The 24,657-nt window shown below is 41.6% G+C and overlaps 1 long non-coding RNA gene across 1 annotated transcript in view; it reads right to left on the bottom strand.

Moving 5' to 3' along the window:
* The window catches only part of LOC102399284, a 211,810-nt gene that overhangs the window by 156,888 nt on the left and 30,265 nt on the right, over positions 1-24,657 (bottom strand). Inside the window, exon 4 of the long non-coding RNA XR_328346.4 lies at positions 22,204-22,300. This is a non-coding gene — a long non-coding RNA (uncharacterized LOC102399284). The remainder of the gene's footprint in view (positions 1-22,203; positions 22,301-24,657) is intronic.

Genomic DNA, 24,657 nt, shown 5'->3' on the forward strand with positions numbered 1-24,657 from the left:
ATAAGTACAAGTGTCTCTTCAATGATATAAAACTTCCTTTACTTCAAGATTAAATGTAAAACTTTAATTAAAATACTCAAGGCAATAAAGTCAAATTCTAATCCCTTTATGTAGTCAATGAGATGGAATTAAAAGAGAGAAGAGTAGTGGATTTTTTTCAATGGTCCATTCAATCTTTCAAAAATTTTCATTATCCTCCAAAAAGTAAGTTATCTGAGATAATATGTTTCTTATTTATAGAAGGCAAAATTTTCCAATGAAATTGTTGTTATTCACTCAATCAGTATTAAAATAATCAGCTATAGGGAATGCTATGTCTACAAAATAAATTCCTGCTATTGGACACATTTCTTCTTTTTGCAGACTGCTTCTGTGCAATTTTCTTTTATGTATGTCTATCTGATCTCAGTATTTATTATGGAAGCAGAGGCAATTTTCTACTTTTACTGACTACAAATATACCAGCAGTAAAGCAACCATGTAGATGTACAATTCAGCATTTGTTCTACAATATTTTAACACACACACATATCCCCAATTTCCCTCCCTACATCATAAAAAGTTGTTTGACCCAGCTGTCATGAAAAGTGCCAAAGTTCATTTGAAACTACACACACACACACACACACACACACAATGGTAGGTTTTTCTCTATCACCACAATTATGCTATTACTCATCTTGTGTCCTGTGAATAATAAATCAAACAATTGTAAGTTTCTCTTCTTGCATAAAGTTGCCAGTTCTCTCCTTTATAAGATAAGATTTTTAAAAACTAATATGTGGCTATGAAAAATTATAGCTAACAGAAGAACCATTATCCTGAAGATTAGAAGACAGAATAGTCTTTGAAAAAATGACTTACTGGAGACAATAAAACAAAACTTAAAAAACCGTCATGCTTTATGGAACAAAAGGAGAAAGCTAGCATCATGAAATGGAGATAACTGTAACTTATTCATGAACACGTAATGGAGTATTTGACAAATGCATGCCAAGTTGCTTCAGTTGTGTCCAACTCTTTGTGACCGCATGGACTGTAGCCTGCCAGGCTCCTCTGTCAATGGGATTCTCCAGGCAAGAATGCTGGAGTGGATCCAGGGGATCTTCCTGATCCAGGGATTGAACTTGTGTCTTTTATGTCTCTGGCATTGACAAGTGAGTTCTTTACCTCTAGCACCACCTGGGAAGCCCATTTGCCACATAAGACTCACTAAATAAATATTTGTCAATTTAATAGTTAAAGAAAAAATTTCTGAAGTTACCCCAGGACATGCATATCAACATCAAACACTTCCTGGTAATTTTTTTTTTTTTTTTGTATTTAAAGAATGAAAGGTAGATAGATAGATAAATAAATGAAAAAAAGAGGAAGAAAGTTTTAAAGCACTGAGTAAAGGAAAAATAGTAGGAATAGAAATCAGGGTAGGCTCAGATTTCTCTGGAAATACCAAATTCCAAAATACCAATTCCAAAGGACAATGAGGAAACCTCTGAAGAGTTTAGGGAAAAGTTGTAACTTCCCCCAAATGTGTATCCTGCCAAACTTCTATGTATAACAGCAATAGAAAAATATTACATGAATTCTATTCTTAAAATCCTCTTGAAATATTACATAAATATTTTACACCAGTAGTCTTCAGTTAAGGTACATTTACAGAATATACTAACTTTTTTCAAGGAGATGAATGGGCACAGATGGTTTTATGGGAATCGATTCCTAGAATCTGAACATATGTATTGCTTTTCAAAACTAGGTCACTTGGTTCTTCTTTCTAAACTCCCATTTAAAAATCATGCCTTTCCTACTTGACAAAAGTAAGATCAATCTCTCACTCGCCCAGGAAATCACCATTCTACATGAGTACCTTTTGTGTAAATATCTCTGGGACAATTTAGAGCAATAGTATCAGGATTGAGAAAGTGAATGACTCTAAAGACTTAGCAAAAAACACGTTTGCAGATAAGGGAGGTAGCATCTGTTGTCTCTAAAAAAATGAATGTTAAGCTGATGATCGTTTAAAAAATTGTTTCATACCAGTGAATGTGATTTTTGGCTTCTAACACTGGAGTTCTAAAGAACTGAGTAGCATTGTTATAGAAAATACTTTCTATTCCTATCTGCTTAAACATGAGTTTGCATTTCCTTGAGTTTTATATAAATGTACTCTTTTCAGTCCAACTTCTTTCACTCAGCACAACACCTTGGAAACTCATGTGTGTTGTTACTTATATCAAATCATTCATTTTCATTAATGAATGGTCTTCAATTATATGGATATACTACAGTTTCTTATCCACTCAGCTACTGTTGTACACTTAGGTTGTTCTTGGCTATTACAAATAGAGTTGCTATGAACATTTGTGTACAAGTCTTTGTATGAACACATGTTCTAATAAATATATAATATGTAATAATGATTTTCTTTTGCATGAATACCTAGGAGTAGAATGATTAGGCCATATGGTAGGTGTATATTTAATGTTTTAAGAAGCTGACAAGCTATTTTCCAAAGAGGCTGTGTTGTTTTTTATTCCACCAGCATTGTGGATTCCAATGAGAATTCCAGTTCTGCCATGTTCTCATCAATATGCTGTAAACAGAAGCTAAAGCAGTGCTTAGAGAAATTTTTATAGTTTAAATGCCTACTCTAGAAAAAGAAAGTTCTAAAATCAATAATCTACCTTTCCAATGTAAGAAACTAGAAGCCAAAGAGAAACTCATATCCAAAGCAAGCAGAAGGGAGTTAATAAAGAGCAGAAACCAGTGAAATTAAAAACAGAAATACAGTAGGAAAAAAATCAATAAAATCAATGGCTGGTACTTGAAAAGCATTAATAAAATTGATAAATCAGATGTACTATGGGAAAAAAGGGTACAAATTAACAAGATAAGGGAAAAGAAGAGAGGCCATCACCACAGATCTGACAGACACTAAATAGACAGTAAATTCATCTGTGATAAAGACAATTAGATAACAGGGAATGAAAAATAAAATAAGGGAATATTACAAAAAAACAGTGTCCACAAATTTGACAGTTTAGATGAAATGGATCAGTTCCTTCAAAGACATAAACTTCAACATTTGCTCAAGAAGTGTAGATAATTTGAATATTGCTATTCTTTAAAGAGATTGAATTCATGGCTATTGTTTTAAAGCAATAAAGAAGACTCCAGGCCTAGAAGAGTTCACTGGCAAATTCTATCAAACATTTAAGGAAGAAATAACACTGTTTCTACACAATTACTTTACAAAAGTAATAAAACACTTCTCAAAGACATGAGAAAACTACAGACCAATATCATTCATGAATACAGATACACCACCAACCCTAAATTAGTGAGTTAAATCCAGCTATATATAAAAAGGATAACACATCACAACCAAGTAGAATATATCATGGGAATACAAGGTTGGCTAAACATTTTAAGAATAACCAATATAATTTACCATAATAATAGACTAAACAGAAAACTAATATGATCATCTCAACAGATGTAGAAAAAGAATTCGATGCTTCCATTTCAATAATATCCAGCAGTAGCCTCAGGTCATCTGGCTGATATTTACATGGCCAGAGGTGAGTTGTGTTTGCTTATGTGTTCTAAGCAACAAGTACTGCATGGGTATAAAGATATCACCCAGGTAATAATCTTTCCAAATAAAGCTCCTTGAGCCCTCTGTTACAGATGGAGGCAAGGAGACGGAAAAGTGGGACAGCATTTTACAGAGATCCAAGTGTTAGACAAAAAAAAAAAAAGAGAGAGAGAGGAAAAGACTGGAATGCCTCAGGGGCCTTCAAACTTTTGATAATATGTTAATGAGATTTATCAAACCCATTTTGTGACTTAGATAAGTCTTTCTGCTGAGAAGTTGAACAATACTTGTTTAGACTTCCTCATCTGTTACAAGACTGGTACAAGAGGGCATTGATAGGTTCCAAACATTTGCCTTGGTGAAATCCTTCTCTTTTCTTTGGAATGTTTTCCCCTCTAGCCTCAGGACTACATGCTCTTATTCTGGCCTTTGAGAATAGCAGCAGAGTGTCTTCCAGTAATATCTGAAGCAGAGCTCACAGTGGATCTATTCTAATAACATGAAATGAAGTTGCTCAGTCATGTCCAGCCCTTTGCGACCCCATGGACTGTAGCCTACCAAGCTCCCTCATCCATGGGATTTTCCAGGCAAGAGTACTGGACTGGGTTGCCATTTCCTTCTCCAGGGGATCTTCCTGACCCAGGGATTGAACCCAGGTCTCCCGCATTGCAGGCAGACGCTTTACCATCTGAGCCACCAGGGAAGTTCCCCATTCTAATAATAATGGCTTGCAATTAACTGTAGTCCGTCTTTCACTACTCATGACTTCCACCAAAATGCGAGCCCAGCCTGGCACTCTGTGACGACCTAGAGGGGTAGGATGGTGGGTAGGAGGGAGGCTTAGGAGGGAGGCTTAAGAGGGAAGGGATACACACACACACACACTTATGGCTGACTCACATTGTTGTACAGCAGCAATCCACACAATATTGTAAAGCAATTAATCTCCGATTAAAAAACAACAACAAAGTTGTTAGGGTCCACAGGGCCCTAAGACTCTAATTCCTTCTCCTGTGATTCTGCCCCTTGCTGTCTAAGCTCCAGTCACAATTTCGGTTTCTTGAATTCATACATGCATGCTTAGTTGCTTAGTTGTGTCCAACTCTCTGCAACCTCATGGACTGTGGGCAGCCAGGCTCCTTTGTCCATGGGGAGTCTCCAGGGAAGAATACTGGAGTGGGTTGCCATGTCCTCCTCCAGGAGCTCATCCCAACCCAGGGATTGAACCAGGTCTCCCACATTGCAGGTGGATTCTTTACCATCTGATCCACCACGGAGGCCCAAGAGTACTGGAATGGGTAGCCTGTCCCTTCTCCAGGGGATCTTCCCAATCCAGGAATCAAGCTGGGGTCTCTTGCATTATAGGCGGATTCTTTACCAGCTGAGCTACCTCGAATTCATAAATCCTTCATAAAACTTACGCCTTCAGACACATTGTTCCCTCTATTTGAAATGTTCTTCTACTCACTCACTACCTGGTTAACCCCTATTCATACTTCAATTCAGCTTAAATGCCTTTCTTAGAGATATCTGTTCTGAAAACATCCCACTCCATCTAGGAATTATTCTCCATTACACTTTTCTAAACACCTCATACTATTTCTTTATTGCTTGCAGCATGATGTGTTGTTTCATATCCACTTGAGTTCTTTTCCTTGGCATCCTACTCCTGCTAGGTTGTAAATTCTGTAAAGGCAGGAAAAATATTTCATATACTCTACTTCACATACTATTGTGTCTCCAATGCATAAACAATTCCTACCACATAGTAAATGCTCAGTAAATCTGTATTGAATACATGTTGAATAAATGATCACTATGCTTCTGGACTCTAATATTTGATCCAAAGTGAGTGAACACCCCAGTTTTTAAGCCATCTCACAATACGTTACTATAATTAATTTTTAACAGCATAGCTTACCTATTAAAATTACATGGCATTACTAGAATGCTAATAAAAATATTGTTGCTTAAAAGAACAACACACAGTTTTGAATCTGAAGATAGATTGAAGCATTAGAGACTCAAGCAGCTTTACCACCTGTTTCATCCAGCATTATCACCATGGGCTGCGACCACATGTGATCAGATAGCTTAGAATAAAAACAGTTCTGTAACAATTTCCAATGAATTCCTTTTTTTTTTTTTTGCACTTTCCCCAAATGTTTCTTGATAAATGCTTGTGAAACGGAAAATAGTTAACAATTTTTTATTTTTTTTAGTGGACTAACATGTGCTTGACTCAGTAATAATGATCAGCAAAGAGAATCCAAGAAGTGTGTAACAGGGACTGTCTCCTCGGTCACTAAATAGAGGATCATATATTTGTGTTCATTTGTTATCTCAGCATTTTCCATTTGGAATAGCATCCCAAAGCTAGGGTAACAAGGTTGAAATAACCAGTCTAACCTTGTATGGCAGCCCAGTCACACATCGCTACCTTCCATTTTTTAGTTGCTAGACATCTATTGTGTCTAGCTACAGTGTGACAATGATTAAAAAAATAATAAGAATGTTGGCCACTTTTCTCCTAGCCTAATGCTTTAATTAATTTGTTGCCAGGCATATCAAATGCTATTTCAATGCTCTAAGACATCCACAATAGGGACAGAAATCTCTAAGAGATTCAGACTTCATGAGCTAAATGGGATTTTATTTGAGATCAGCCTAAACTGTAACGACAGCATTATAACTTCAATATAAAGATACAGAATTTGATAAATAATTTGGGGAACATTTATTCATAATTTTAAATTAGAATGGGTCCAGGAACTCTGGGAATCAAGTTATCCTAGCTAAAATGTATAGAAGAGTCTTTTTCTCTTCTTTTAAGAAACCAGTGGCATAATGAATATTTCCAGCATCCAAAGCATCTTCCTGAACAATAAAAAGTAAAGAAACAGGGAAATGAATTAAGTTCCTCTCCAGACCACTGGGGAATCAGGAAGAGGTCTGGCACAAGATCACAAGTAGAAGAAAAACCATCAAAAGCTTGCATGATGCCAGGACTCATAGAACTGGAACAATTAGCAACCATGGCTAAGAATGATATGGCCACAGGTGGAAAAGATAGTCATGAAAAGGCGTCTGGTCACAGGGAGGATCAGAGGGATGCAGTTCAATTCTATGCCTGGGGCGGGGGGTGAGCTTCTGCACGGGGCCCCTACATGTGAGGTGAGTTTTGTAAGCTTTCACCCAGAAATTATAGTGGCTCCATCAGTCAGTCAGTTCAGTCACTCAGTCATGTCTGACTCTTTGTGACCCCACGAACCACAGCACGCCAGGCCTCCCTGTCCATCACCAACTTCCGGAGTCTATCCAAACTCATGTCCATCAAGTCGGTGATGCCATCCAACCATCTCATCCTCTGTCGTCCCCTTCTCCTCCTGCCCTCAATCTTTCCCAGCATCAGGGTCTTTTCAAATGAGTCAGCTCTTCACATACACATATATAGATAGATAAAAGACATTTTCACATATTGAGGTATGGGGAAGTCATACTGACTTACACATAAGCTGAATTTTAAGCTAACTAAAACAACCTGTTTGTGACCTGTCAAACATGCATTGTACATCTTCTTTCATTGTTAAGAAGAGGGCACACAGACCAGAATTAAAGAATGTCCATATTAAAAATAAAGTTTTTAAATGCCTCCTTTCTTGGGATGACAATGCGGATACTCCTTCAGTGATGAGACCCCCTTTCCAGGTGCCAAGTTCACAGAAACTCACTGTGTGCGTGCTGCCTTCTGGGCTATAAAAATCTATTAGCTTCAATAAACTTCTGTTCTATTCCTATTGTAGATTGTTTATTATTTCCACTGACTATACATACATATATATTTATATATGTGTGTATATACACACATACATACACACATTCTCTGCTACGTATTTATACATACATATATATATGATATTGTGTACATATATGGAGAGAGAGGGAGAGAAAGAGAAGTGTTTTCTGTTATTTAAACACTGTTTCCTCATGTTTCAAATAATCTTCAAAGTGTTGGGCAAGAGGTTTATAATACCTGACAATAATCTATGAAAATTATTGTTTTCTCTTTCATTCTCTCCTTTACTAGAGTAACATCAAATTTATTCACTTATTAACATAGCACCATTCTGCCCACACCCCTAATCCCTGAGTCTCCCTATATTCAGATCCAGCTCCCTAAGTGGAGTTCTAGAAATAACTGTAGTTATAATTGTTGTAAATTATACAGTTGAGTTGGAGAAGGAAATGGGAACCCACTCCAGTACTCTTGCCTGGAAAATCCCATGGACAGAGGGGCCTGGTGGGCTGCCATCTATGGGGTCGCACAGAGTCGGACACAACTGAAGTGACTTAGCAGCAGCAGCATACAGTTGAGTTACATCACTTCCAACAAATGACACTGAGGAATAGTTAAGAGTTGCTTATGCTCATTCTTGGGGGAAAGAAAGCCATGCATTAGGCTGGCATAGTTGGTTTGGGGGTTGCCTGTCCCAGATCCCCTTTGTGGAGAAAGTGGCCCCACCTCCCAGCTGCTGTGAATGTTGGCCACAAGAAGAAGTGTTTTTGGGCAAAGGGACCTTGCTTTGGAATTTCCTGGAAGGCTGTGTTCTCTTCTCTCTCTAGGGATAGGCACCACTTCCTTACCATTGATGGGTGGTTAAATGAAGTCGTTGAAACTAGGGGAGAAAGCTGAGCAGAAGGATATAGGAACTATCAAAAAGAGGATATTTCTTTCCCAGAGATCATCCTTCATGGCTTAACTGCCATGAAGTTAAGCATGAAGTGTAACATTTATACCAACCCCACCCTCCACCATGGGGAGAGGGCATGCAACTGGCTAAGCAGGAAGCACAGAATTTAAAAGCTAAAATAAAACCCTGAATGGCAAGAAAAGCCATTTCTGGGGGAAATAAATAGCCAGCAGCCAGAACTTTGGAGACAGCACTGAAGGATGCAATCCTCCTTAGGAAGAGAAAGGATGAAGACTCGGAGCTTAAAAATGCATTTGAAACAACTGTAGAAGCAGAACTAAAATTAGCTGCAATTGGTAATAAGAACCTTTACAGAAAAATAACAGCAATAAAAAGTAACAATAGCTACTGTTGATGGAGCACCTGCCAAGTGTGGGCTCAGTGCCAGGCTCTTTACATTTATTCGTCATAATTCCTGCAACAAAATCTGTGAGACTGGAATAAGTCCAACACCCATCTCCGCACAATGCTTTGTTGCGTCTTATTCCATTACAAACTCACAGTAGGAAAGAATAGCCTGGAACAGGCAGGAAAAGAGAAATGGAACCCTTAGTGTAATAGGGGAGAACAAATCTAACTCTATATTGCATGTTTTTCTTTAACCCTTGTATTACAAAAATGTTGCCTATAGCCTGAAATGTACAGGACAGCCCAGCTCTCAAGGCTCTGACCTTTAAAGGTGTAACACTTTTCCATTAATATAGAGATGAAAAGTTGCAGAACAGAGAATAACACTTGTCTTGTTGGAGGTTTACAGCAATGCTGTGATGGGACCTACATGGGTAGCCACAAGAGCAAAGGATTCCTATACCAGGAAGTTGGCAGGAACCAATCACACCACTCCTCTTTTAGTATAAAAGAAGCCCGAATTCAAACTCAGGGAAAATGGTTCATTGGGATACTAATCCACAATCTTCTCAGCTGGCTAGCTTTCTGAATAAAGTTGCTAATCCTTACTCCAACAACTTATCTCTCAATTTGTTTCTCCTTAACACACAGCACTGGAGAAGGCAAGGGCACCCCACTCCAGTACTCTTGCCTGGCAAATCCCATGGACGGAGGAGCCTGGTAGGCTGCAGTCCATGGGGTCGTGAAGAGTCGGACACGACTGAGCAACTTCCCTTTCACTTTTCACTTTCATGCATTGGAGAAGGAAATGGCAACCCACTCCAGTGTTCTTGCCTGGAGAATCCCAGGGATGGGGGAGCCTGGTGGGCTGCTGTCTATGGGGTCGTACAGAGTCGGACACGACTGAAGTGACTTAGCAGCAGCAGCAGCAGCAGCAGCAGCACAAAGCACAGTGCCTGGCACACAGTAGTCACTCAATAAATATTTGTGGCATGAATGGAAGAACAGAAATTTACATGCCAAAATTTTAACAAAGGTTAATTTGTGAGGGTGGGACCAGGAGACACAGTTTCCTTTTTGTTTCCCCAAGATTTCTGAATTAAATTTATAGTCTCATAAATTGGAAAATTAAGAGTATATTTTAATATAACTATGCAATGTTTAAATATTTTGAAAATCATGGTCAATTTAGTTCTTAAATGAAGAGGGCTTTTTTTTCCCTGTATATAGAAAACCTTATTTAGATTTCCCATAGATCATGTTAGGCTGTAATTTATTGGTAGACATAAATTCAAGGTTGCATAAATGCCTCTTAGAAATTGACTGCATTTCAGCATGTGCAGAACGCTACTGTGAAGGTGGTTCTGAGTCCCAAATAGACAGAAGGCTGCTGCAGCTCTTCACAAGGGAAGGCAGGTGCTGCTTAGGGCACCTCTTCTGTTCTCCGAAAAGAGACCTTCCTTCATCTACACCCATACAGATATCTTAAAAAAAAAAAAAAAAAAGAGTCTTAAACATGTTCCTTAAATCACAGGCCTGTGCTTCATGTTGGGGAATGGACAATTTTTGCCTCTACCTTTTCTAGGTTCTTCTAGCTGGTCTAAGAATTAAATTGACACAAGATAGACTAACAGGACAAAATACAATTTAGTTACCCACTTACAGGGACCCCACAAGGAAAAAAAAAAAAAAAAGGACAAGTCAGTTAATTGAGACTTATATGCCATCTGGGAGAAAAAGAGGGGATAGGGGCTTAGACTTCAAAGGGGAGGAAGGCAGTTCTACATGGAGATGGAAAAACAAATGTTTGGTAAACCAATGTTTGCTGTGCTATGCAGAGAGGACCCAGAGAGGACTTCGGCCTCCACACCCTGTTAAACTGCCCCTACCACACCTAAGTCCACATTCTTTGTTTCTCTGGTTACAGTGCTTTCCTGGACCAGACCCTTTAACTAAAGTCTTTCAGGTAGTTAAGGGGGAGGGGGGAGAGTAAAAAGAAAGACTTCCTGTGTTTTTTGTTTCCTAAAAACAATCAGCCTAGAATAATCTTCATGCCCAAAAGACACATTTTGGGCTTCCCCTACTCATGGCTTAGATGGTAGAGAATCCGTCTGCAATGCAGAAGACCTGGGTTCCATCCCTGGGTCGGGAAGGTCCCCCAGAGAAGGGAATGGCTACCCACTCCAGTATTCCTGCCTGGAGAGTTCCATGGACAGAGGAGCCTGGCAGGCTACAGTCCATGGGAGTCTCAAAGAGTCGGACACGCCTGAGTGACTGACACTTATGCTACATTCGTAATAGCCAGCAGGGAACAAGGGAAACCCCAGCAAATGCAGTGGCGCCCACATACAAACATTAGGACACTAAGGAATCTATTTAACATATGCTTCCATGTTATGACTTAGTTTCTGGAATTATGCCCTAAAATTCTATCCTTAGGCAGGATAACAAAAATGCCCAGGAACGTCAATTTCTTTCCCTCAGTGAACCATTTTCTGACAAGTAATCTGGTCCTCTGCTAGCTGACCTTGACCCAGAAACTGTCTGAACTGCACTCTTATTTTACAGATGAAGAAATTGAGGCTCAGAGAACTCGAGCCACCTGCCAAGGAGCACAGCTAGTTGAAAGCAAGTCTGAAATAGACAGCAGGTTTCCTGATTGTCTGAAGATATTTCTGTGGTACCCACTGCAGAAGAGTTTTCCAAGTCACTCCACACTCCCCTCTCATCCAGGTCCTCTTCATTCACACCATTACCACTCGCTCCCCAGGTTCTTCCTTCCTGGGCCTCCTGGGGAAGGGTTCCTGCCTCTTAACTCCCTCTGCTGTTTCAGTTCAGTTCAGTTCAGTCATTCAGTCCTGTTCAACTCTTTGCGACCACGTGGATAGCAATGCTCCAGGCTTCTCTGTCCATCACCAACTCCCAGAGCTTGCTCAAGCTCATGTCCATCGAGTCAGTGATGCCACCCAACCATCTCATTCTCTGAAGCCCCCTTCTCTTCCTGCCTTCAATCTTTCCCAGCATCAGGGTCTTTTCTAATGAGTCAGTTCTTTGATCAGGTGGCCAAAGTATTGGCGCTTCAGCTTCATCATCAGTCCTTCCAATGAATATTCAGGATTGATTTCCTTTAGGATTGACTGGTTGGATCTCTTTGCAGTCTAAGGGGCTCTCAAAAGTCTTCTCCTACACCACAGTTTAAAAGCATCAATTATTTGGCGCTTAGCTTTCTTTACGGTCCAACTCACACCCATACATGATTACTGGAAAAACCATATTTGACTATATGAAACTTTGTCGGCAAAGTAATGTCTCTGCTTTTTAATATGCTGTCTAGGTTTGTCATAGCTTTTCTTCCAAGGAGCAAGTGTCTTTTAAATTTCATGGCTGCAGTCACCATCTGCAGTGATTTTGGAGCCCAAGAAAATAGTCTCTCACTGTTTCCATTTTTTCCCCGTCTATTGGCCATGAAGTGATGAGACCAGATGCCATGATCTTAATTTTTTGAATGTTGAGTTTTAAGCCAGATTTTTCACTCTCCTCTTTCACTTTCATCAAGAGTCTCTTTAGCTCTTCTTTGGTTTCTGCCATAAGGGTAGTGTCATCTGCATATCTGAGGTTATTGATATTTCTCCCAGCAATCTTGATTCCAGCTTGTGCTTTATCTAGCCTGGCATTCCGCATGATGTACTCTGCATATAAGTTAAATAAGCGGGGTGACAATATATAGCCTTGATGTACTCCTTTCCCAACTTGCAGCCAGTCTGTTGTTCCATGTCCGCTTCTAACTGTTGCTTCTTGACCTGCATACCGATTTCTCAGGAGGCAGGTAAGGTGGTCTGGTATTCCCATCTCTTAAAGAATTTTCCACAGTTCCATCTTGTGGATCACAGTTGTGATCCACACAGTCAAAGGCTTTAGTGTAGTTAATGAAGCAGAAGTAGAAGTTTTTCTGGAACTCTCTTGCTTTTTCTGTGATCCAACGGATGTTGGCAAACTGACCTCTGGTTCTTTTGCCTTTTCTAAAACCAGCTTAAATATCTGGAAGTTCTCAGTTCACGTACTGCTGAAACCTCACTTGGAGAATCTTGGCATTACTTTGCAATAATGTGAGATGAGTGCAACTGTGCATTAGTTTGAACATTCTTTGACATTGCCTTTCTTTGGGATTGGAATGAAAGCTGACCTTTTCCAGTCCTGTAGCCACTGCTGAGTTTTCCAGATTTGCTGGCATGTTGAGTGCAGCACTTTCACCGCATCACCTTTTAGGACTTGAAATAGCTCAGCTGGAATTCCATCACCTTCACTAGCTTTGTTCATAGTGATGCTTCCTAAGGCCCACTTGACTTCACACTCTAGGATGTCTGGCTCTAGGCGAGTGATCACACCATCGTGGTTATCTGGGTCATGAAGATTTGTTTTTGGTAATAGTTCTTCTGTGTACTCTTGCCACCTCTTCATGTCTTCTGCTTCTGTTAGGTCCATACTGTTTCTGTCCTTTATTGTCCTCATCTGTGCATGAAATATTCCCTTGGTATCTCTAATTTTCCTGAAGAAAGAAAAGCCCTGCTGGTTGCTGATTACATATTCGGTTAAACCACATGATCTTATTTGTGACTTACAAAAATGTCAATTTCACTTGATTTAACTTAATACAGGAAAGTCCTACATGAACACTTTTGAAGACACTCAACACTGTTGGATTATAACTGAGTGAAATCTGGAAGCAAGCTTGTCTTCCTGGAGTTGCACTTTCATTTATGGAGGACATGACTGGAAAGCAATAGAGTAATGTTGTACACTCTCAAGTATACGTGTGACTGTGAGGGTGTGTGTGTGAGTGTGCGTAAACACATATGTCTTAATACCTGCTCATGTTATTTTCACTGACTACCCTTTAATATGAGAACATACTTGGTTCTAATTAAAAACAAAGCTAAGGACCTAGATGTAGCACTCTCAGCAGACATGGAGGGCTCCTGTTCACAGCTCTGTCGTCAGTAGGCAGATTCCAGCAGGGACCACACTATTCAGAAGTCCTGAAATGGACATGGCAGTCTTGTTCGGCCATAGGCTTGGCTCCCGGCCAAGGGAACAGCTAAGCTCCAGAACACAGGAGCCAGCACATGTGTGCTTGGGAGGAAGTTTTGGCTCAGTCAACGCAGAAGGTCTCAAAGTGAGGCTGGAGCAATTTGCAATTAGTTCTCATTTGCATTTTTCTGACTAACAGCTATTTAGAGAAGAACTTTAGATATACTGGCTGATGATTCTGGGAGCTGGGCTTGCTTTTAGCCACAGAAGGCGGAAGGGATTTCAGCAGCCTTATCAACTTAAATACTTAAGGGAAGACACATAAAAAGCAGCTATTCCACCTCCTTGTTAGTTATGGTGTATCCGTTTGCAGGACTGTTTACTATGGCAGCCTCTGGATTCCTCTACACTATCTGGGTGATCTTATACAATGCACTCAACCTTTCTAAATTTCAGGTTCCTTATCTGTAAAACAGGATAATAATGTGTTCTTTATAGGATTATTGTGAGGACTACCTGAGATAATGTTCACTTTCTAATCGGGGAAGCAGACAACAAGAAATGATTCTACTAGTAAGTGCTAAGTCGTTGTGATGCTGATGAAAAGGAAATATTCAAGGTACCAGAGAAGAGGGATCGGGGTTGGTCAGGAGCATCAGAGCAGGTTTCACATGTTAGGGGGGAGGTATTGAAGAATGAGGTCATTATTATATCTAGTTAGGAAAACACGAAATAAGCATCCTGAGATTATTGTACAAGTTTAGGTCTGGAATCCATGGTCTGGGGTAAGAACCAGTGGGTATCAATAGATACTTTCTTATTCTCTTAGTGTTTCTAAATGTGCTAGATTAAGCAAAATAAAGGAACTGAATAAATTAGAAGCAGGCTCTTACATCTGGTGCAGGGTTCTTAACTGTGGCCCTATTGACATTTTGGGTGGGATATGTCTTTGTTGTGGGGGCCTGCCCCGTGCGTTTGTTTGTTCATTTGTTTAATTGGGAGATAATTACTTTACAATATTGTGATGGTTTTTGCCATCCATCAACATGTGCCTTTGTAGAATGTTTAGTGGCAGCCCTGGCATCTACTCAACGCCACCCTGCCTCCCCAGTCATGACATCCCCAAATGTCTCCAGACACTGCCAAATGTCCTCTGGTGAGCAAAATCACCCCTAGTTGAGAATTTCTGTTCTAGTGAATTCATCTGAGAATTACATAGCATTTGGAGTAGATAAATTATTAACAAATAGCCCCCCACCTTTAAGGACAGGGGAGAATATATAAAAACAAAAACAAAGTCAGCCTGAGCCTCGGTCAGAGTCTGGGTGGGTCATTTGCGAAGATGAATTCTGCCCAAGATCTGACTGTACAGTCCTGCTGCCAGTGTCATGAGCGGGAACTAGCTTGCCCAGAAGCCCAGTCCTGGGTGGCTCCAGTAAGGCTGGTCAAAAGATGGACCCTGGCACTTCCCTGGTGGTCCAGAGGCTAAGACTCCACCCACCCAAGGCAGGGGGTGCGGGTTCAATCCCTGTTCAAAAAACTAGATCCTACACGCCACAACTAAGAGTTTGCATGCCACAACTAAAGATCCCACATGCTGCAGCTAAAACCAGAGCAGCCAAATAAAAATATACATTAAAAAAATAAGAGGGACCTGCACGAAATCCAGGAGGCAGGTGAAGCGCTGGTCATTACTCTCAGGACTTTGGTGTCTGATATGGTGATGGACAGTTGCACTGCTGACTGCAGCTAATTCTCATTCTCCTCTACTCCTTGTGCAGCTCTTCGCAACAGCAGGTCCTGCTGACCACCAGCAACGCCAGCTCCCCAGCAGAAACGTGACCGCAGAGTGCAGAGATGGGAGCCTCACAGTGACAGCTTTCCGTGACAGCTCTCTTTGGCTAACTCACTGGGTGTTCTCGGCTGCTCAGAGTTCACTGAAAGCTTGGACTTGTCCATCCATGACCCCTTTTCCAGAACCTCACTTCCCCATGTCCTCCCACAGCTGAATAACATGCAATTTCTATCATGACTTCCCTGGTGATTCAGACGGTAAAGAATCTGCCTGCAATGTAGGAAACCGGGGTTCTATCCCGGGGTTGGGAAGATCCCCTGGAGAAGGGAATAGCTACCCACTCCAGTATTCTTGCCTGGAGAATCCCATGGACAGAGGATCCTGGAGGGCTACAGTCCATGGGGTCGCAAAGAGCGACTAACACAATTTCTATCATAAATCCAACCCCTTATTCTATAACACTCAGAGTAGCTGAGTGACTGACCCTTGATAACATCTCTCCATCCTTAAGGCCTTCCTCAGAACTGGAGTTTCAGGAGCCACTGACATCTAAGCCACTGTTAGTCACGTTCATCCCTAGGAAGGAAGCTCAGGACATGAATCATCACCCAGCACGGAGGCAGAGAGAAGCAGGACAAGCAGTCAACTTCCTTCCTAATTCAATGGGTCCTAATACATTTATCTTTACTATGCCTGTTCCAGGAGCTCAATTTGTTTTGTCTGCACTGGAATATTGTAGGCTAGAAGAAAATTAACTCATTGTAGGCTGAAAGAAGAAGGCTATCCCATGAGCATCCTCAAGTTTAGGACTTGAGCTGGGGTCGTAAGCTCAACCTGGTGGGTACAGTCCCTGGGGTCGCATGGAGTCGGACATGACCGTGCAACTCACACACACACACAAGTTCAGCAGAGCAGGGCCTCCACATTGCCTGGAAGTGGTGACCACAGGGCACCCCTGACGTTCCCTGTGCTTTACTTCAGGTTCCCCAGGAGCAGACCCAGAGACAAGGACATAAGACAACTTAAGAGATGTTGCCAGGAGACCCTGAGCAAGATGTGGGGAAGTGAGGCAGGGCAGGGCAGCCAGCTAATAAAAGATTTGTTATCCAGCTGGTGACCACATGGGTTACCGAAAGTCAGTTCCACTGGGGGTGGGGGTGGGCTCTGGAAACCAGGGTAGAATGCACTGAGTTATCCCAGCTGGGGTTGATTACTCCTGGGAAGGAATTCTGGACATGTTCTTCTGACCTGCCCTGCACATAGGCAGAAGACCTGAGCTACTGGAAGTGCAGATGCTGGCAGCTGGCCGTTGGCCGGCGTGCACTAAAATGGTGAAGCCCAAGGGAACACTCAAAGAGGCACTGACGGCATCTGTTACTCCCTGCAACACCAGATTCTGTGCTTAAGACTCAATACTCAGATGGAAACCAGATTTTAGAAAAGATGAGCAGCAAAATATTGAAAAGGGTGTGTCCTGGGTCTTGCCTCTGGTCTCAGGAAGAGGCTGATAGTATTGTCTTTGAATCTTAAGTCCTGCAAAAGTCTGGCGTCTTCCCTCTTCACATTCAGGTTCAGTATAGAACAATCTGGAACATATTCCATTTATTTGCCCGGTTCATTTATTTCCTATGCCTCCTCCTGTTTTTCCATCATTTTCAGACCTGAGGGTCACCGTGTTTTCTCTTTCATTGGCTCCACTAAACCAAATAGAGGAAAGGGGTCCAAGTTTGTTACTGGAAACTTCACAAGGTGACACTGACCTGCGGTGCCCTTTGTACACGGAATTAAGCTTCTTAGGGAAATGGATCCCACAACCTTCTGATCTACAGGAGGGCCTGCCTCAACACGTATGATGCACAAAAGGGAACACCATAGAGATATGGCGCCCTGCTTCCCTTCTCCACGCCGTGAGCTGACCATCTGACAGAAAGGACATAGAGATGGCAGGAGCATCATCGCGCAGTCTTCTCCTGCAGGAAGTGGCTTTTGCCTTTGAGGGTCGTCTGTGCTAAATGGTTGAGGTGGACCAGGGCACAGCTCTGGAGAGCCGACTGTTGACTCTGGCACCTGAGGATTTGCTCAGGTAGAGCCTTTCATGGAGGAGGGCCAAGGGTCTTGGAGGGTCCTATGTGGCCCAGGGTCACTCCAGAGCAGAACAATGTAGAAAGGGATCCACAGGGAGAACCAAACTAAGAATGAAATGTACCTGCAACTGCAGTGTCACTTGTCATAGAATTCAAAGGACAGTGAGGGAGGTATGAAAGAGGGAAGAAGGGAAAAGGGGAAGAAAGAAAGGATGGAGCGTGGAATGATAGTGTTTCCTGCTGCCCAGCCCATGAGACGGTGTCATCTTAATTTTGAGATAACATCCCTAAGCTCAGGGAGGTCAAGTGACTTTCCTAAGGTGACTGAGCTCATTAGTGAAAAAACTCAGATTCAAACCTGCTCTGACTTACTTCCAAACCAATATGTGCTCCACTTTGCTACTTGGCTGGCAGCTGGGTGGGGTGCAGCGCTAGCGGGGTTGAGGAGAACCCTATAAATCTGGCTACCCAAGAGTCACTCGCTACCTATTCATTCACATTATTAACAATAACTGAGAAACAAATAACATTTGAGTAATTCTGTACGCTATAATACTCTGCATGCCACTTAATCTTCAGAACAAGTCTGACAGCACATTAGAGAATGACTTAGGGAGCTTTAAAACATATGAACACTGGCTGGCCCCACCTGAAATTATATTAGACTTGCCTGGGGTTGAAACAGTGTATTAGTATATTTTAAAAAGTCACCAGATAGTTTTAATGACCAATCAGGGTAAAGAACCACTGCTTAGAACAGTGGGTTCTGGACTCTAACATGCATCAGAATGTCCTGGATGGTTGATTAAACAGATTTCTGGATGTCACTCTCAGAATTTATGATTCACCGAGGTAGGGACTACAGTTTCACATTTCAAACAAATCCCTAAGCAACACAGATGCTACTGGTCTGGGGACCTCCCTTTGAGGACCACTGATTTAGAACAAGGGCTTCCCAGGTGGCTCAGTGGTAAAGAGCATGTCTGCCAATGTGAGAGACGCGGAAGATGCTGGTTTGATCCCTGGGTTTTGGAAGATTACCTGGAGCAGGAAACGGCAACCTACTCCAGTATTCTTGCCTGGAGAATCCCATGGACAGAGGAGCCTGGCGGGCTACAGTCCATGGGGTTGTAGAGTCAGATGTGACTGAGGGACTGAGCATGCATGATTTAGAACAACACTGAGGATGGTGTTAGAGTGATTTCCACTTTTCACATTAATCAACTGAGGGCTGGTGATGACCAGGCCAGAACCTGCCCTCAGCTCTGTGACCCACATTCTTAAAATCTAGGCCCCATTTGCCTCGTTTTGTACACAAGTTGACCAGGCCTGACTTTACCAAACGTTTCACTGTAGATGAACCCCAGCACTGTAAAAGTCTGTCCGGTGGGCTGCATTAAATCAGTTCTAAATTCTTGCATGCTAGCTGTTAGGAAGAAATATTAGAGATTACAAAGCTAATTTAGCTTCATTAATCAAGATAACACTAATTGCTCCAGTCTTCTTAATGAAGGACAGCTAATGCATGCAAAAACACTTCATCGAAGACAGCTTCCAAGTACCTCCTCCAGGGCCTGTGCTCAGAGACCAAACTCTTCTGCATAAATGTTCTCTCCTGAATGGACTCAGCAACCTGTACTGCTTGCCTCAGCAGCTAGAGTGTCCCTTAGAAAGTAAAACTCCTGTTCCAGGTAATCCCTGGGGCAAGCTTCAGGTGTCTCAGGAATGGATGACTTTGGCCTGTGTGGCACTCAGGATGGTCTCCCAGGTTGATATAAGTCCTTTGCAAATATCAGGAGGTACAGCCAAAGAGAACCATAAGTAAAATGATTACAAATTCAGTTTTCTCCAGCACTTTTTGTTGCCATAAAGGTGAATTTCACAACCTCAAGAATTCAAGTGACTGCACTTTCAACTTGAATCAATTTCTAGGGACTTCCCTGTTGGCCTGGGAACAGTGGCTTCTTAGCTCCCAATACAGGGGCCCGAACTCAATCCCTGGTCAGGGAACTAGATCCCACATGTTGCAACTAAGAGTTTGCATGCCGCAAGTAAAGCTCCGCAAGTAAAGCTCCTGCATGCCACGACTGAGACAGAAGATTCATGAGCCCCAATTAAGACCCAGAGGGCCAAATAAATAAACAATAAATAAAAAATATTTTTTAAAAAATAAAAGCTATCAGAGGAAAAAGACATTATAATACAACAAAGAAATGAGATTATCAGCAACACTAGAGTTCAGCAATGCCTTCTGTTTATACGCTCTCCCTCCCACACCCTCCCTCCATGCAGGCTTTCTTCCTCCTTATATAGTGGTCTTCTCACAGAGAAAAGGGGGATAGAGCTGAGAAATGCCTTGATAAGATTATTCCCTGACACTACTCTCTCCCTTCCATTTCTTCTGGCTCCATGATTTTTTCTGAGAGCCATACAATAAAGAAGCTGAGAATAAACACAGGAAATGGTCTTGCGTAGGTTCTCTAAAGCAGAGGCTGAGACGGATTGCTGACCAAAATGACTGAGGGACCCCTTGCAACTCAGCTCAGAGAAAAGGAAATCAGACAGAAGGGAAAGAAACGAACCAAAGTGTGAATTCATCTGAAGTCTAACCTCAGCCTGATTCCACGAGGAGCTCCAGAGTGTGAGTTATATCAGGGTGTTCCTTTCTTGAGGCAAGGGGTCAGCCTTCTGTACCTTATATGATCAGTCAGAGATGGACTGTGGGTCACTGATGAGAAGGGCAGAATATCCCAGGCATTTCCAAAAAGTGGCCCCCAGCAGACCAAGGGCAAGTCTTAGAATAAAGGGATAGTTGTCTAATACTCACAGAAGCTGGTGACAGATAAATGGCATCTGGGCCCCAATGGCATCTATTGCAGGAGTCCTGCAGAGTCAAGGAGCCTCTTCCTCATGTGTATGTGTAGAAAGTGCAGCTGAGAGGTAGGTGATGCTCTCCTTCTTCAGGACTGGCTGGAGCCCTTGGGTGGCTTTTCCTCTCTCTGTATTCATACCTCTGCTGCAGCCCTTAGGTGTGTTAGCATGCTTTTCGTCAGTGCCTGTTTCCACATTGAGAGCAAGAGCTCCTTGTGAGCTGGGACCCTGACCCATTCATCTTGTATCCTGAGAACTAGGGCAGCATCAGGCACAGGCAGGAACCCCCTAGTTTGTTAATGGCACAACGCAAAGATTTCCTGCCCCTCCTCTTCATTAATACCTCTCAGTTCAGTTCCATCAAGGCCACTTTCAATGAAATGGACAACAATCAAGACCTTAAGAATGCCCATATCTGGAGCCTGGGAAGTGTCTCAATGTAATTGCAATTTTGTTGATATAAAATAAAGGCAGATGGTCTCTGTAAATAGATGACAATGCACAGAGGGTTTAGTCATTCTTGAACTCACTCTGGTCTAAAGAAAGACCCACTAATGATTCTGTAAAGCTAGAGACAACAACCTGTAAATAAGAAAGAATGTGTACCATTCTCCCAGGTATTAACTGCCACATTCAGAGACAGTATTTTGCATAGCGGAGGTAGTTGTAAGGAATAAAGGCAGGCCTACTTAGGAAAAGAAGCTCATTATGCAAAGCTAGTAACTTGTAAGTAGGCGTCCCCCCAGCTATCATTACAATAAGTAGAAACTGTTTTCTTCAAATATATTGCAAAACAATATCCTCTAGTTAAACTAAAGCTCTTTCCATTTATAAGCACGAAAAAGATCACTGCAATACAATATTCATAAGCAAAAAACAGCTTGCACAAAAGTGATGCAAATATTATTTCAAAAGAAAAGGTTGTATCATGATGGCAGACTGAATATATGGTTTTGCTTAAAATCCCCCAAGTTACACAAAAACAACAAAATCAAGTTCTTGATGTTGAACAAGAAATGCTCCATTATGATTATGGAGCATTTGCTCCATTATGCTCCAACAAGATTATGTGAATGCTGGAGGGGGTTCTCTCATTATGGAAGCCACTTAGCCACTGTGTTCTCTTCTAAGATATATGATTAGTTGAAGCTGGGTGATGTGCCTGAACCTAGTACCATTTTTGTGGTCTTGGATGTCTCCACTGAAAGGTGATTGCCTTGGACCAAAGGCAGATCCTCTTGTCCTCCCCTGACCAGGTACCACAGCCTCCTGGACAGGTAGAACACTGTACCAGAAGGAAAACTCTCCCTAGCATTCATGGCTACCAGGGCTCTTTCAATAGGGTTCCACTCTCACCCAGAATTCCTGGACTCCATTCCCTTTTTGGTTGTTGGTGGTGAGTTGGGAGAGGGAGTTTGGAGGGATTTATGGAGAATTGCTAAAGGATAGTATGGGGATGGGGCTGGGGAACTCTGAACACCACAATAAGCCATGGAAGGGTGATTCCTGGTTTTCTGGTTGTTAGGATTCCTGGGGTTCTAACCCATAGACCCCATGGACACAGCATCTAGCCAGGTGGACAAGTATAGGTACATTCCAGAATCCAGAGAAAATTATCAACAGCTTCTTACTTTTTCTGAATGCTTATACTGGTCTGTATGGAGACCCTATCAACCATGTGTGAGTCCCTTTTCTGTTTTTCCGCCCTCTCCTCGCCCCAGGACCCACCTGCCTCTTCCACACCTCTGCTCTTCCTCCAGGGAGCTTGACCGTGAAGCAGACACGAGGTTCTGGAATTGGGACAGCAGGTCTTGCTGACAGAAACCTAGGGTGGTGGGGGAGTGAGAGGCAAGGATGAAGGGGAAATTATAGCTCTAGGACATTTAGATTCTTGAGACTTGTATAATGATGCATTTGTTACTCAGGTCAAAAACAACTGATACTAGGAGTTGACATCTAATCATATTCCATCATAGCTAATATTGGTTCAGTGGTTATTACATGCTAGCCTAAGATCTTAACGTGCATTATTGCATTTAGCTCTCATTCACATACGGGAGGTACTATTAGACCCCAAGTAAACCACTCTGAGGAGAAGGCGATGGCACCCCACTCCAGTACTCTTGCCTGGAAAATCCCAGGGATGGAGGAGCCTGGTGGGCTGCAGTCCATGGGGTTGCAAAGAGTCAAACACGACTGAGCGACTTCACTTTCACGCATTGGAGAAGGAAATGGCAACCCACTCCAGTGTTCTTGCCTGGAGAATTCCAAGGATGGGGGAGCCTAGTGGGCTGCCGTCTATGGGGTCGCACAGAGTCGGACACGACTGAAGCGACTTAGCAGCAGCAGCAGCAGCAGCAGCAGCAAACCACTCTGAATCACAAAAAAGGTGATGACTTCCAAACTTTCTGAAACCATTATCGCTCAGATACAACAACCTCACAAAGAGCACATGCAAGAAGGAAGGAAGGAAGGAAGAAAGGTGGGAGGGAGGGAAGAAGGGACAGACCAATCTCACTTACAGTGCCAAAATATTACAGGCAGGAAAAATACAGGAATCCTTATTATCACTGTAGCTATACAACAAATACATGTAATATAACTAATACCCAATACAATCAGACAAGAGAAGAACAAGAGATATAAATATCAGGCTATCAAAAAGGCATAGGCAAAAATTTACTATGTGTCAATGATATAATCTTATATCTGAAAGTTTAAGAGAATCCATTGTATTTTACAACGCAATAATAATATTTTTTTCCTTGAAGGCATATTTTTTTCTAATCCAGATTTCTTTTCACTTTCCTTCATTTAAGCTTTACAGTCACAGTGGCTTTATATTGTTGCATCCGGATCTTCTGAGCTAGACGGTGAAAAAAACCAGTGAGTTCTCAGATGAAGGCTGCATGGCAGGACCACTGGTGAATGTTCTCAGAGGTGGGTTCCTGGGGCCTGAGGTTAACTGAGCCACCCTTCCCTTTTCAAAGTACTTCTGTGATTGATGGATATTTTAGATTTATCTGCATATTAGTAACATATATTGTTGCCAACTGTGTCCCTTTCTATAACCAGAGCAAGCAATACATCTTCTCTATTATGAGGGGAAAAAAAAAGAGAGAGAAACATATAATAGCTTCCTTTGTTGTGATTTGGGTGGTAATGTCTCCCTAATACATTAAACTGTAAAGATTTTGAAGGCAGTATGCATCTCAGCTGGGAAATCTAAAGTAGGAATAAACAGAAGGAGTGTGGGATGGAAAGGAAGCAAATAATCATGCAGAGTATTTTCAACTCTCAAGAAAAATTTTTTTGAAAGTAAGCTTTGCCACAACAGGAACTATTAGACTTATTCCAAACACCCATTAAACGTATCATCGACCTGTCTGAACAAAGCTGGGATTGCTTCCAGGAAGCAGTAATATTTCCAGAAAATAAAAAGGTAAATATTCTTTTTGCCAGTTAATGCTAATATTGAGAAATAGCAATACGAACTAATTACAAACAAAAAGAAAAGATCATAAGAAAGACAGAAGGTATCAGGGAACAAGTGTATTTTCCTAGTTCCTCCACTTGTTGGCTTCATGAACCTAGAAAAGTTCAACTTCTCTGAGCTTTGACCTTTTAAAATGAAATTACTATGTATAATGTAATGATAGAATCTTATTAAAGCAAAAAAGCAAATGAAACAAAAGGCTATATATAGTACACTTCTTTGGGTGAGAGAATAGTGAAATAAGACTCTACATATACACCTGTTTATTTTTGCAAAATGAAACACAAGAAAGATCAACCGAAAATGAATGCGATGCTCACCTAAAGGAGACGTGTGGAAAGAGGGGGGCAGGTTGGGGCACATGAACTGACGCTCCTCTGAGCATCTGGTTTTATGGAGTTTTGAATTTTGGGACTATGGTCCTGTTTTATATAAACAAAAAGAAAAAAACAACAAAGAACTAACAAGGATGAGAAGGGAAGCCCTAACTGAAATATAAACAAAACCAAATACATTTAACTATACTTCAAATACTAATAACATAACCAATCTGAAAGGGAAAATAAAAAGAACTCATGTAACTTTGAACACAGTATTTTGACAATACTTCCTTAGACTAAACTAAAAAAGAACTTTAAACAAATATTGAGCTCTAGTCAATAGGAACCCTACCCCCCACAGTGGGG

The sequence above is a fragment of the Bubalus bubalis genome, chromosome 21 (genome assembly GCF_019923935.1).
Source record: "Bubalus bubalis isolate 160015118507 breed Murrah chromosome 21, NDDB_SH_1, whole genome shotgun sequence".
Lineage (NCBI taxonomy): Eukaryota > Metazoa > Chordata > Mammalia > Artiodactyla > Bovidae > Bubalus > Bubalus bubalis.